This window comes from Grammomys surdaster, unplaced genomic scaffold (assembly GCF_004785775.1).
Source record: "Grammomys surdaster isolate TR1022 unplaced genomic scaffold, NIH_TR_1.0 126176, whole genome shotgun sequence".
Taxonomy (NCBI): Eukaryota; Metazoa; Chordata; class Mammalia; order Rodentia; family Muridae; genus Grammomys; species Grammomys surdaster.
Window position 1 is genome coordinate 1,938,621 of NW_021620983.1, and position 14,422 is coordinate 1,953,042.

At 43.9% G+C, this 14,422-nt stretch overlaps 1 protein-coding gene across 3 annotated transcripts in view; it reads right to left on the bottom strand.

The window, feature by feature from the left end:
* Ccdc91 (coiled-coil domain containing 91) overlaps positions 1 to 14,422 on the bottom strand; it is a 157,043-nt gene that overhangs the window by 71,850 nt on the left and 70,771 nt on the right. The window lies entirely within an intron of this gene.

Genomic DNA, 14,422 nt, shown 5'->3' on the forward strand with positions numbered 1-14,422 from the left:
TATGCATGTGTGCCATGTATGTGCCAGGTGCCCCAACAGGTCAGATGAGGGCCTCAGATCCCTGTGGGTCTGGAGTTATGACTTTTTGTGAACCACCATGTGGGTGCTGGGAACTAAATCTAATTCCTCTGTAAGAAGAAGTACTCTAAACAACTAGGCCATCTTTCCAGGGCCCAAACTGTGCCTTTCTACATAAACAAAGGCAGACAGGCTTGGGGTGTATTTCAGTGCCACACTACCTGGCATAGCATGCATGAGAAGCCCTGGTTTTGACACCCTCCCACATGTTCAAAAGAAACCAGAAAGGCAGGAACATGAATTTAAAACAGAAAGCATAAACAATACAGATGTGCAAGCATATGGAAACCAAGGGGCTCATTCCCACGAGAGAATAGTGTGAAGTGATGTTTGCATCATAAGAAACAAGGAATGCTTGCTGGGACGGATGAACAATAGATGGAAAGACATGAACAATAGGTAGGAAGGCAAGGAGCAGACCACAGTCCAAATAGCTGTAAGGACAGCATGCCGAGTGCAGAGCTGGTGTATGGGGAGACAGGAGGGCAATACTGATGCTTGGCATTAAAGACAAACCTCTGAGGGCCAACGATTTCTACAGGAATCATGCCACAAGCTGAAGCAATAGCACAAGTCACCAGTCCACACTGAGAACAACTGGCCTGGAACAGCTTTGATGGTGAGCTGGGAAACTTATGTCATGAAGCATGAGGATTAACGGCACCACCAACCAAAACCTGGCCTTGCTTACAGAAAAGGAGAAAGTTGTACGTAGACTAACAAATAGGAAACACCTTCAGTGAGCAGAAACCATACAGACTGAAAAGCCATGTGCACACAAGGAAAGAAGTCACAGGTTGTGGTTTAAGGAAGGGGGATTTTTCCCACAATGCACTATGATAAGGCTCACTCTCATCTTCCTTTGTAACTCCTTCAGTCAGCAGGAGGCCTGTCAACAACCCCCACCCCTGCTTACCTCCCCCCGCCCCAAGCAAGACAAGCAGTTTTCCTTTTCTACTTCCACATACCTGCTTATTCTCCCAGAACTCCCTTGCCTTCAGGAATGAAGCTCCTGTGTGCCCCAGAAGCACCGATTTAAAGCATCTGGACAGAAATTCAAGCTTTAGAAAATGTCAGCCTGAGCCACCCTGACAAATGCTGACCTGAATCAAAATGTTGGAGGTGAATTGTTAAATCTTTCTAAGTCTCCTTTACAGATAACTGAACCATAATTACAGAAGTCGCCATGCTGGTAGCCATTGCTAAGATCTCCAACGTGTCTAGTAATGCACCACAGAAATCTTGTTTGTCCCAAAGGAATAAACGGAAGGACAGCTGTCTACAAAGGCATCTTGCAGGGAGCCGAGGTTTCAAGCTGCACACTTGTGAGCTCCTGCCAATCACTAGTCACTCTGCTCACAGCTCAGCAGGCTAGGCTAGAGGAAATCTGTTCTTCTGAATTAAGGACCAGTGACTGAGAGGTGTCTGTTTATTTTCTCCACTTATTACTAAGAAATTAAATGGAAGAGCCTATTCCTGTTTCCCTGGAGTGAGCACAGGAGGAGTCACTATCTTTGTTCTTGTAATCTACCCCTCAAAGTAACAAATTTATTCTCTTAACAAAAAGCCCATCATCCTTAAGAAGAAAACAAAGATATCCAACAGACATCTCTGCAGCACACAGATGCATACACACTGAGTTTCTTCATCTGTCTCCCTTGCAGGAAGCACCCTCTTGCCTCGGCAGCGAGTGCAGGTGCACAGGGAGGCTCAGCTCTCAACATAGGCAATGGTGGTTTATCCACCTCCAAACTAAAGAATGTAAATAAAACACAAAATGGCCTTTAAATTAAGTACTAACCAGAAGGATGGTAGTGTGGCATTCTGTCTGTCCACATGGGTGATGGCAGTGAAGCCCACTTTCCCTGCTGCCCTGCAGTACAGATGTTCTGTAAGGGGCACAGCCATGCCTGCAGCTCCTGCTCGTCAGGAGTGGCAACTGCTTACGGGGAAGTCCAACTTCTTGCCTCTTTCTGTCCACCAATCTACAGCTCTGGGGACTACTTACAGGGTGCAACTGGACTGGACTAGATTAGATTCCTTACATCATTAGGCAAATCAGAAGACTGGAAACACAGAAAACCATTTCTTAGGTTAAAACAAACATTTAAAAAAAAAGCATCCTAAGAATCAAATACAAGTGTCAAAACCAAACAAAAACAGAAGAGGTCCTCCAGAATGTGTGTGCAGAAAGAATGCGTACAGACAGCTCTTCAGACTGCTCCAGCACAGGGAGTTGGGTGGCTTCTACAGAGCCCAAGTGCTGGGGAAAGGGGGGAGGGAAAGGAACAAAGCCTAACTCATTTATTTATTTATTTATTTATTTATTTATATCCCCAAAGCTGTCCCTCATCCCAGTCCTCCCTCCCGGAGTCCTTCCTTACATTTCCCTTCCCCTTCTCCTAGGAGAAAAGCCTGACTCTTAAGGCAAGTGAACTCTTTGTCAAGAAGAACTATTTATCTGTAATTCTGAGAAAATCATGGCTGTCATTGAGTGTCTGAAAGTAACTGTTTTAAGTAAACCTATTTTCCCCTTTAAAATCATTCCTTCAAACTGCAAGGCCATCAAGCTAGGTAAGAAAAATATATCACACTCTAAATTTGGAAAAGCAGCCATTCCAATGAAAGACTTGCCTGCCATCAAGAGCACCACATAGACCTTAGTAAATAATGGTCTCAAGCTCCACCCCTACTTAAGATGTTAAGACAACCCTGCCCCTCCCAGCACCCCAGAAGTCATTGAGGTCCAGAATCCATTAGCAATGATGCTTGTCTTTAGAAAACACACCTGGGCATGGCGGGTGGGGAGGAGGGTGCAACAGGTTCAAGGCCATGTGGTACCAGGCCAGTTCAAACTACAAAAAGAAATCAGGTCTCAAAAACAGAGATTACATATGTGGAAACAACAGATAGTAAACAATTGGGTCTATGCCTTACTGCTTGTCTTAGCAAGCAGGAAATCAAACTCAGGGCCTGAATGTTCATGTGTAAATGATCTGCTATTGGGCTATATCTCCCAGGCCTTCAATATGATTTTAAAATGCTAATAACTAACAAAGAGATATAAATATTAAGGGATGGTTGAGTATAGGAAAGGCCACACAGTGAAGTATCTGTAGGATACAAAAATAGTTTAATAAATCTGCAACAGGCCTTCTGACCAGAACTTGATGAAGCCAGACAATGACTGCATAAACTGGGATAAGCAAGGGGTACTCGAAATAATCCTCACGAGTCAGGCTTGTTAAAGCCACAATACAGAACAGAGGGTGACGTGTAAGAGATGAGATAAGGAAGCACAGCACAGGCCCTTGAAGCATCCTCAGACCCCTCAGCCCGTCCAGACCACCAGAGGCCTGAGGTGACTGCCTGCTCAGGACATTAATCTGCAATTGCAAGTCAACACCCCAGAAGCTTCTATTCACTTAGCCCCACAAACAACATGATGAAAACGTGGGAGAGGGCTGGAGATATGGCTCAGCAGTTAACAGTTTACTACCGTCACAGAGGACCCAGGTTAGACCCACATCGGGGTGTTCACAACCTCCTATGACCCCAGGTCCAGGGGATGACATCCTCTTCTATCCTCTGTGGGCACATGTGCACAAACCCACACAGAGAAAACACACAATTTTTAAAAGCCAATCTCTAGGAATAATAAATGTGGTCGAATATGTACATTCTCCATTTAGGACAAAGTGACATTCTTGTTTCCATGGTAGCACTATGAACAACTGTCTTTATTGAGATTTTAATCCAGCAACATGGCTACTCTGGCTGGAATACAGGCATGCCCTTAGCACACACTTTTAAGCCCTCGGGCTGGAATACAGATAGACCCTTAGCAAACAACTTCAATCCCAAACAATGAAGGTAAAGTTAGTTTGTAGAAGGAAGCTCCAATGTTGGAAAGTGAGGTCTGATTAAGTGGCAAAGTGATGAATCAGAGAAAGATTTGACAGAGTAGGATATGGCCAACTCTCATCAGAACAGACAGGAAAGGTAAGCTACTTAAGAGAGCAGTGCAGAGAGAGAGGAGGGAGTTTTGCCAAGAGTTTTACAAAGACAGGTTGCAGGGAGAGAACAAGCTACACACAGGTAAAGATAGAACAGGCCAGAGAATAAGAAGCAGCCAGAAGATTAGAACAGATTGCCAAAGTTAGTATGAGGATAGGCAGAGCAATTCAGTCAGAAGCTGAAAGAAGCCAGATTGAATCAGTGTGGAGAGTTTTGAGCCAGAGTAGCTGAGTTGAACCAGCCAGAGTTCAGAAAGAACTAGAAAGGGTGAGCTTATTCAGCAGTAAGTCTCAGAGGCTGAAAACATTCTAGACCTAGATAAAATTGTATGGAGGCTAGAAGCCGACTAAGGATAGGCTAACAGAAGAGGCAGTAAGCCTCGGAGAGGACAATTTTGTATTTTTGTGCATGTTATTGATGATGTCACTGTTTATGGTGGCCCTTAAGATCCCTGTGTACTGTGCTCAGGGACTGCTTTGTGTCAGCAGTCAACATTACAAAATATGTATTCCAGGTTTGTTCAGACATGGCCAACAGTGCTGCCAGCAGAACCAGTGTTGTTAAATTAACAGTACACCATAATGAAGATTACCTGAATAGGCCGTACCATCAACTAAGGAAAATGAGTGGCCTTTCCTATACTCAACCAGTCCTTAATATTTACATTTCTTTCTTTTTGTTAGTTATTACCATTTTAAAATCATATTGCAGGCCTGGGGAGATATAGCCCAATAGTAGATCATGTACCTAACACATGAACATTCAGGCCCTGAGTTTGATTTCCAGCTTGCTAAGGCAGGCAATAAGTCATAGACTCAATCATTTACTATGGTTTGTTGTTTCCACATATGTAATCTCTATTTTTTTATTGGATTTTTTTTACATTTCAGATGTGATCCCCTTTCCCCATCCTCCCTCCTCCTTCTTCTATGAGGATGTTCCCCCACCCACCCGCCCAGTCCCACCTCCCCACCCACGAATTCCCTGACACTGGTGCATCCAGCCTTCACTGGATCAAAGACTTCCTCTCCCATCTATGCCCGACAATGCTATCCTCCCCTACATATACAGCTGGAGCCTATTTTTGAGACCTGATTTCTTTTTGTAGTTTGAACTGGCCTAGGACCACATGGCCTTGAACTTGTTGCACCCTCCTCCCCACCCGCCATGCCCAGGTGTGTTTTCTAAAGACAAGCATCAGTGCTAATGGGTTCTGGACCTCAATGACTTCTGGGGTGCTGGGAGGGGCAGGGTTGTCTTAACATCTTAAGTAGGGGTGGAGCTTGAGACCATTATTTACCAAGGTCTATGTGGTGCTCTTGATGGCAGGCAAGTCTTTCATTGGAATGGCTGCTTTTCTGAATTTAGAGTCCGATGTATTGGGGTGATGACACATGTCCTCCTTGGTCTTCCTTCACCTTGTTTCCCGAGAGACAGTTTCTCACTGAACCCAGAGCTCACCGACTCAGCTAACCAGTTGGTGGGATCCTCCCATTTCTGCCTTTCCAGAACTGAGATTACAGGTGCATGCTCCCACACTTAGCTTTTTAATGGAGGTTCTGGGCATCTTGACTCAGGTGCCCAGTGTTCCCTCAGCAGACACTGAGCTGAATGGTCACCTCCGAGTTCCAGGGCTACTCTGATAATAACCAGCCATTAACATTGCCAGGCTTTGTTCAAGATCATAAAACACTGGCTGAATTTTCTGAGTAAAAATGAAGACAGACACTCTGGACAGGAGCTTTTTCTCACTTTCTATTTCTAAGAAAGATAATATGGAGGTAGAAAAGGACTTTCAGTCATCATTTTTACAAATGCTTTAAGAACTAGTGATTGAGTTTGCTCACTTTCCAGGTCATACCTTTCCTGGATCATCTTGGCACCTCATGTCACAAGACTCTGTGTGGTTTTAAGTGTATTCCTTAAACTGTGAACTGATTGAACGAATCATGAAAGCAGCCCTTCCCTTGCCCAACAAGCTGACTGTCTGTCTCCACGAGCTAACATGCTATCCTGCTATGCTGGCTTCTATTGATTTGAGGAGTCACTACCAAAGCATGAAGCTCCACATCTGGTTTACCTATACTTCTGTCAGTGTGCTGACAGTACCCACAGTTTAGGCATATGCTGTGTATTGTCATTTGCTACTATGCATGCCTAGTTACCATGAATCCTCCTGAACGAAGGGCTAACAGGACAGCAGACAAACCATGAACTGTCTCCTAGCTCTGTACAGAGTAATCTTTCCAAAAATAGACTAATTTGTTGTGACTATCATCGGCCATAATGTCCTGGGCTTCAGAAGAGAGGAAAGAGGGTTCATATTTCAAGAGCTCTGGCTTTTCCACACTGTTTAAAAGATTCATGGTAAAAACTGCAGCAGCATCACCACTTCCAGAGAGCTTAGCACTCCGGCTTCTCCCGCCTCCAGGAACGTTAGCCCAGCCTGACTCGTCTCCTTGCATGAACCTGTCAGGACAGCTGTGCTGGCTGCAGAAACGCGGTCCTGGGTATTCATCCTGAGACCACGGACAGCTCAGAAACCACAGGCCTGGACTGAAGACAGCACTCTGTCTTTGGGGTCAGGATGTTGTTTGGCCTGTAGCTCATCACTTTTTATATGGTGGAAGTAAAATAAATTTAAGGGAAAAAATCCATACTTCACTGTCTTTGTCTTAGAATTATTTCCTGATCATTTAAACAAATGTAGAAGAATCTAGATTACTATCTTGAAAGATGCATTTAATTCAACATCTAACTGAAAACAATTTCTGATCCAAAAGTGTATTTGAGAAGAATCCAAAAGAACAGGCTCGCTTGGCGTTTAACTTACTTGAGAAACCAAGATCACCTTCTCAGAAGACACACTCCCACAACAACCAGCTTCAGTTCGTTTTTCTTTTTGTAAAGGCTGAAAGCCAGCCATGAGCGTTCCTCTTAGAGATCTGGGCACCCATTGCCCACTGGAAAGAAATGAGTCCCAGGAGAACAACAGCCAGGAGAGCTATCCTGCCCTGTGACTGTTCCCTTCCCTGCAGTGGTATCTACAAATTCACACTGTCCACTCACACTAGGTCTGACTGTCCGATCACCACTAATATAAGTCCTCTCTTATATAAATTCAAAGTGTGCCAAGGGGACACGGGAGCAAGGACACCTTTAATCTCAGCATTCTGGAGCAGAGGCAGTAGATCTCTGTGAGTTTCAGGTCAGCCAGACAGACTGTCTCAAAAAGAAAAGACAAGTAAATAAATGAGCACAATGCACTGAAGTCTGTGGACAAGGCTTTTGCCTACAGAGAGCGGTATAGCCGTGGAGTCTACCTGCAGGATCGGTGGATGAGGGCTATGCCCCGTGGAGAGCAGCCTAGCTACAGAAAGCATCTGTAGGCTGATTGTCCACATGTCTGCCAGTGACACACAGAGAGAATTTCGTGGTAATGACGTTCGCTCCACAGTACTATAGACTAGCACTCTAAAATGAAAAGTCAACAAAGGGACAAAGGATGTCAAGTCCAATCCGAACACTTTCCTGTAGCAATGCTTCCATAAACCTCCTTGGTCCTGGAAGCCCCCACGCGGCGCAAATGTCTTTTACACAGCAGGCAGCTGATTCCCACGGCAGCTCCTGCAGTGCAGCTTCAGGGTTAGCGGAAGTGACTCCCCCAGTGTCCTCATCTCATCTGAGGCTGTCTCAGCGACCTCTGCTTCAAAAGCTGCGACTACATAAGGTATTTTTATTTTAAGCATCTATTTCCATTCCAACGGTCTATTACTGAGCAATTTTGAAAAGAAAGCTAAAAGGGTATTTATTCTTAGTTGGCAAATAAAAATTAAAGGGGTTTTTAATCTGTTGGTTTCATCTCTTAACACCTTTATAAAATACAGAGATTCCTCACAGCAAACTCCTTGATGCTCTGGGTCTCACGGTCTTCCCACCCTGCTCTTCTACAATGCTCCCCGAGCCTTTGATGCAGGTGTTGTGCTACAGATGTATCAGCTGGGGACACAACTGAGCAGTTTGACTGCTCGTGGTATCCTGTGATGATCTTCATCTCATGTCATAAGCTACACTCATGAAGTCTCACCAGCATGACTAAGCATGAGCTGAACAAGGACAACGCCAATAACATGCTAAGTGGATGCAGTAAAAGCTGCTGCGAGCTCAACCCTCCACAGGGAACTACAGGCAACTAAGGAATGCTGAAGGACAGAGAAATGTTCTTTGCTGGGAAGGGCACACCAACTGGTCATTCAATTCCAAGAGGTCAGGCTTAAAATTTACATACCAGTAACTTTGCAGAGACTGAACAGCTTTTATTTGTATATTTAGGAATACACATACACACACACACACACACACACACACACACAAACACTTTAAATATTTAATCTATATAAAACTATAAAGACAGAAATGTTCCAAATACTCGAACAATCCTAATTTGCTTAAACACTGCTTCTGGGTTGAACTTCTGACCTCACAACTAGAGGAGGAAGGAGAGCTTGTATCTCATTTGCAAGCAGATTCTAAGCCCTGTGCTTCCAAGGCAGGCACTGAAAACAGCCCAGAGTCTCTAAGGTCCTGCTCATCAATCCCTGTTGTTCCACTCATTAGACACTTTCCTTCGAACAACAGGAAATACTTCAGTGGCCCCATCTCATCACAGAGGTACCAAGTACAGATGGCCCTTTGCCTAACAATGCATGACTCTTAATGTGCGTATGCGTGTGTGTGCGTGTGTGCGTGTGCGTGTGTGCGTGCGTATTCCCGTATGATCCAGCCTCTGCTTCAATTTCCCAATGTTTTTCCTTAACAGTCCCAGATGGTACTCATTCCAGAGATGACAACATGTGAGCATTTCATATTACTATTTTCTGTGCTAAGTTCTGAGAATATAAAACCAAAAAACATCCGCCATTTCAAATCTGAGTGCTCTCGGAGTTTAGAAGGGAAGTCGGATTCTAAAAACTAACAAGAGTAACAGGAAGGTATTGTAAGCATGAGCTTACAATATCTGTGTAAGGTATTCAAAGTCCAAACTATCCCTTGTTCAACTGCAAACAAAAACAATAAGCTTAGCTGGGTGGGATCTTGTCCTGAGATCACCACTCCTTTAATCTCTTTATCTCCTTGAACACAGGATTCAGCTCCATTTCACTTCCTGGTGCCCTTTTATTACTTAAACCATACATTTTATATTTTTCCTTTCTCAGCTTGCTCCTTTTCATTAAAACCTTTTTCATAAGAATAAACCAGAGAACAAAGTCTCTGCTGGGCTTTTTTTGAGATTTCTTTTGTCAATGCAATTAATACATATCTCTTTACCTTAGCCTCAGGTAGACTCTTCGGACAATGGCAAAAAGCCAGCACATTCTTCACCAAAATGCCACAAAAACAGTCTCTAGGCCACATAATAAAATTTTTCTCCAAACCTCTTGGGCCAGGTCTGAATAGCTCAAATCATCCTCAGCAACAAAGTCTTCCATATTCCTACTAGGATGGCCCATTAACCCCCACTTAAAGCATTCCATTGTTTTCCAAATCCAAAGTCCCTGAATCCACATTCTTGCAAACAAAAGCATGGTCAGACCTATCACAGCAATACCCAAGTCCTAATAACAACTTTTGTCTTAGTTGGGGGTTTTACTGCAATGAATAGACACCATGACCAAGGCACTCTTAGAAAGACAACACTTAACTGGGACTGGTTTATGAGTTCAGAGGTTCAGTCTATTATCATCATGGTGGGAGTATGGTAGCATCCAGGCAGACATGGGGCTGGAGGAGCTAAGAGTCCCACCTCTTATTCTGAAGACAGCTAGAAGACTAGCTTCCAGGCAGCTACGACCAGAGTCTAAAAGCCCATGCCCACAGTGACACACTTCCTCCAACAAAGCCATACCTCCAAACAGTACCATTCCCTGGGCCAAGCATATACAAACCACCACACCATTTCTATCTATAAACCTGAGAATTTAACACAATTCTCATCAAAATCCAAATAAGTTTCTGTAAAACACAAAACCAATACAGGTAAGAGCCAAAAAGAGACACGTGGCTGCACTAAACAACTAAATACACAACATGACATTCACTGAACCAACACAGGAGCCCTGCCACATGAACATGGTAATATTAGTGGAAATGAAAGTGGATGGCACTGCAGGACAGGACAGTGGACATCTGCACCCACTGCAGGACAGAACAATGGACATCTGCACCCACTGCAGGACAGAACAATGGACATCTGTATCTACTATGAGAAGGAAGAACAGTAACATGATGGTTCACAAACACATAAAAGTGGTGCACACTACCTGTTAAGTACACACCGCCTGATATGTACACACTGCCTGCTATGTGCACACCGCCTGTTATGTGCATACTGGCTGCTATGCGCATACCACTTGTTATATGCACACTGTCTGCTATGTTAACACCGCCTGGAGAAGTGTAAATAACCCTAACATAGAACACTATTTATAAACCATATCAAGTACGATGGAGATGGTAAAACAACAAAAAGAAGAGATATAGGAAATGCAAAAAGTGAAATCAATTGGTGACTATTAGAAAAGGTAATGAAAGATTTAAAATGAACAAATTTATATTTCCCCATCTGGCACATTTCTTTGATGTATGCAAGCATGTAGAAAGCAGGCTCTTCCCTCAGATGCTGGTTAGCCTGTGAACCTGGATGACACTGTGGGGGCAATCAACAGCCTCTGACTGCAAGAGTGTCACCATAAGGTCTGAGACCATGGACATCTCTCATCTAACGCGTGGATTTTTACACTACTTGAAATTCTTATAGACTGCACTACTAGAAAAGAAGTTTTAGACAAGTATAAAAAAAAAGAATATAATTTAGAAGAAAAAAAATCATGAAGTCAGAGGAGGTGCCAGGTTCATACCAAAAGGACAAACACAGAAAACAATACAAGAAGCTGGACACAACAGAGCAACTAAGCAAGGGGTGGAGAGGCGGGTCTGCAGCAATGGGGTAAGGGTCCATGAACCTGCAGGTGAGGGAGAATGATCAATGTATTCTGAAGTAAGTGATGTCCTCAGAGAGGACTTACAGCCAGGCTGAGCCCCGTTTACTAGTTCCGAGGGCTGCTCTGACACCGAGCACTGCTCTGTGAATGACATTCTTCAACCAGCCAGGATACGGTGCAAGGTTAGATCTGACCTCTGCTCCTCTGGCTCTCGACTGTACTGTATCCACAGCTACCAGCAAATAGAGTATTTCTTGAAAGATACTATATAATAGCATATATTGGCTTGGAATAAAATAAATATTAGTAATACTTCTATCACACACATATACACACACAAATTCTAAAATTGGTGTTGAAAGGATAGCTTAGCAGTAATAGCACTGGCTGCTCTTCCAGAGGACCCAGAGTCAATTTCCAGAATCCACATGGCAGCTCCTAACTGTGTAACTCCAGTCCCAGGGAATCCAATGTCCTCTTCTGGCCTATGCAGAAAAAAGTCCCACAATACCCATACAAATAAATGATTAAAGGAAAACCACCCATATTGTAAGTTCACTTAGTTGCTTTATACTGTGAACTAAAAAGTATTCTAATCATACTACAAAATTGATGTCAACTAGGTCGAGCCCAGACAGATGAATAGGGTTCATGGAGAACTATAGACCAGTCTGAAATGAAAACCAACTTCTCTGTTTCATTTCTTAGAAAGTTGTGCAATCTAACAGAACACCAAAAAAAGGACAGCTTTGACACCAAGCATTAATACCTCACATTTGTGGAAGTACAGGAGCAAAGACCAACATGGCTAGGTTCTACTGAGGGCTTTTCCAGAGCCATTACAAGGGCCCCACTCTCTGGACTCCATTTCCAGCTATCTCCTGTAGACTTCACCTCCATGCTTCTTAGGCCTGAGTCCTTTATATGGCCAACTGGTGCCAACTGCACATCCATTCTGGACTTCACTCACTCAGGGCTTCCTCTGCTCCCCACAGGAACAGAAGTAGTCAGTGAATACATCAACAAGATTCTACTCAGTTTTCAAGAAAGTAACAGAGATATGGTAGGAAAGAGAAGATCAACTTTAGCCACAGGTTGGAAAAATTCCATCTGAAGTGACTTCAAAATCAGTATGACTTAAATAATGAGGCTCTGGCAGTGATCCACGGTACCCACAGAGCTTGAGTTCTCTTAGATATGATGAGGTGCACAGCCTCCTCAGCACTGAAGGTGTTGGCAGGCAGAGCATCTCAAATCCAATATGGACACAGCAATATCCCTTCAACTATCTCCATGTCGCAGTGTGCACAACAGAGAAAAGTCTGCAAGTTAAAACCCTTCAAATGAGCACAATGTAAACACCTACCTCTTTCCCAAAGTCTTCTCAGATACCCAGCTTGTGTGGGACTTTCTCACCGTGCTGTGCTATTTGACAATAAACAAACTTATCTTTTCTTCTGTGTTTTATATGAAACTCTCTAATTGCGGGGCAAGGACTCTGTGGTGTAGCCACTATAGAGAGTGTACAGAGTTTATGAGACTTTGCCCCGGACTCGTCCCTTCATTTGCCGCTGAGGTCTGTGGCTTGGTTCTAGAATGGCTGAGGTCAGAGTCCAACCTCAGATAAGTGGAGAAGCAGAGCAAAGGCATCCCTGGAGACTGTAAACTGGTGTTTTTCAAAAATAACAGGTTCCTTTACCACTGGGTGAGAGTAAGGTTTAGCCAGATTACAAGTCCGTGTTTTCCTCTTGTGGCGATGTTGCTAAACACAACAAAAAAACAACCTATCACGAACACTTTCAAAAGAGATTTGCTAATTACAAAAGCCTGTACGCCTGATGCTTTTCCGTGAGATGCAACAGAGTGGGTGAGGGTGACAACAGGTTACATGAACATCCTTGGAGCAAACACCTTGGCTCTGGACATGAAAACTGTATTTTACTGACTCATATATTATGAGGACAACTTGAAAGTTCTATGTATAAAGCGAAGATCCAATTCCATCAGTGAGAACAATGCTGTCAGTTTTAGATACATTTGTGTACAAGCCTTTACAGCCCAGCACCAATCCTCAGAGATCCTGAGTTATTGGGCCACAAAGTACCTGCAGCCAGCACTGAGATTTAAATGACCAAAAACTGTACGCCTACAAGAATATACAGTAGAAATGGATGTTTGCCAGAGACTTCATACAGAATCACAGGAGAATGTAGAGACCTCACTGTAAGACAGACTCTAACTGGAACATTAATTTTATCTTATAGAAACCTTGCTCTCTAACATGTTTGATGCACTTAAGATGCCGGGCTGGCTTTAATGTGGGGCGCCTGCTCTTTCGTGTGTCTCCACCTACAGCCCCCCACGCCCCAGGCTCTCTGGAAACTTTGCCCTGCAGCAGTGGTAAAAAGCCTCAACTTTCTACCCCTGAATGTTTTTTATGCCTTCAGAGACAGTACCACCTGGCCCAGTATGGATCATACCTCAAAGTGTGACCACAGCAGAGTCAGGCCAAGAAATCAAGGGTCTGACACTTGGCAATTATTACCGTGGCAATACTGAGAATAACCCCCACTCCTAAAGAAGCTTTACATGGTTTTGTGAGGTCAGGAAGAGAACACAGGTAGTGACCTAAGGCTATACAAATCCAATTATATACATAAACTTAAAGCCTTTGAAACACTTCATTTTCCCGTAACTGGGTGTGTTCTTTAAAATGCATATTTAGTTCTTAAACAGAAAATATTCAGGCTCCTGTAAAGCAGGAAGCACCTTTACAGAAAAATGAATGGGGAAGAACTGGAATGTCTAATGATAGGAGAGAGCAAGCACCGCCCACTTCATGTTCACGGGAAAATTGGTCACCATCAGGGAAGGGTCACAGCAAACAAGCTTGGTCTTTTAAGACTAAGGCCGAGAGGCCCTGAGCTGGCCATGACGGCTGACAGCTACTAGAAATGAACCCTTAGTAATTGGCTTTGTATGTCAAAAATGTCTGAACAAAACACTGTGACATGCCACTACCAAACTGCCTCCGCCACTGCTGTAGGAGGCACAGAAGGAAAGACCCTGGGAGCCACACTGGAAAGGGAAGGAAGGCAGACTCCACTGTAGTCGCTACCCCACCCCCATCCCCAACCCCGCTCAGTCTGCACACACTGGACAGGGCAGGAAAGGGGAGGTGTCCCCACTGTTCCCCGGCTCTCACAACTCTCTAAGTGTCCGTGTACCACAGGATTTTCACACTTCTCCTAACCTGGTAATGAGAATGTATCGCAAAAATAAAACTCTGCAATACTTCTTTTTAAACAGTCAGCCAAAGCTTTACA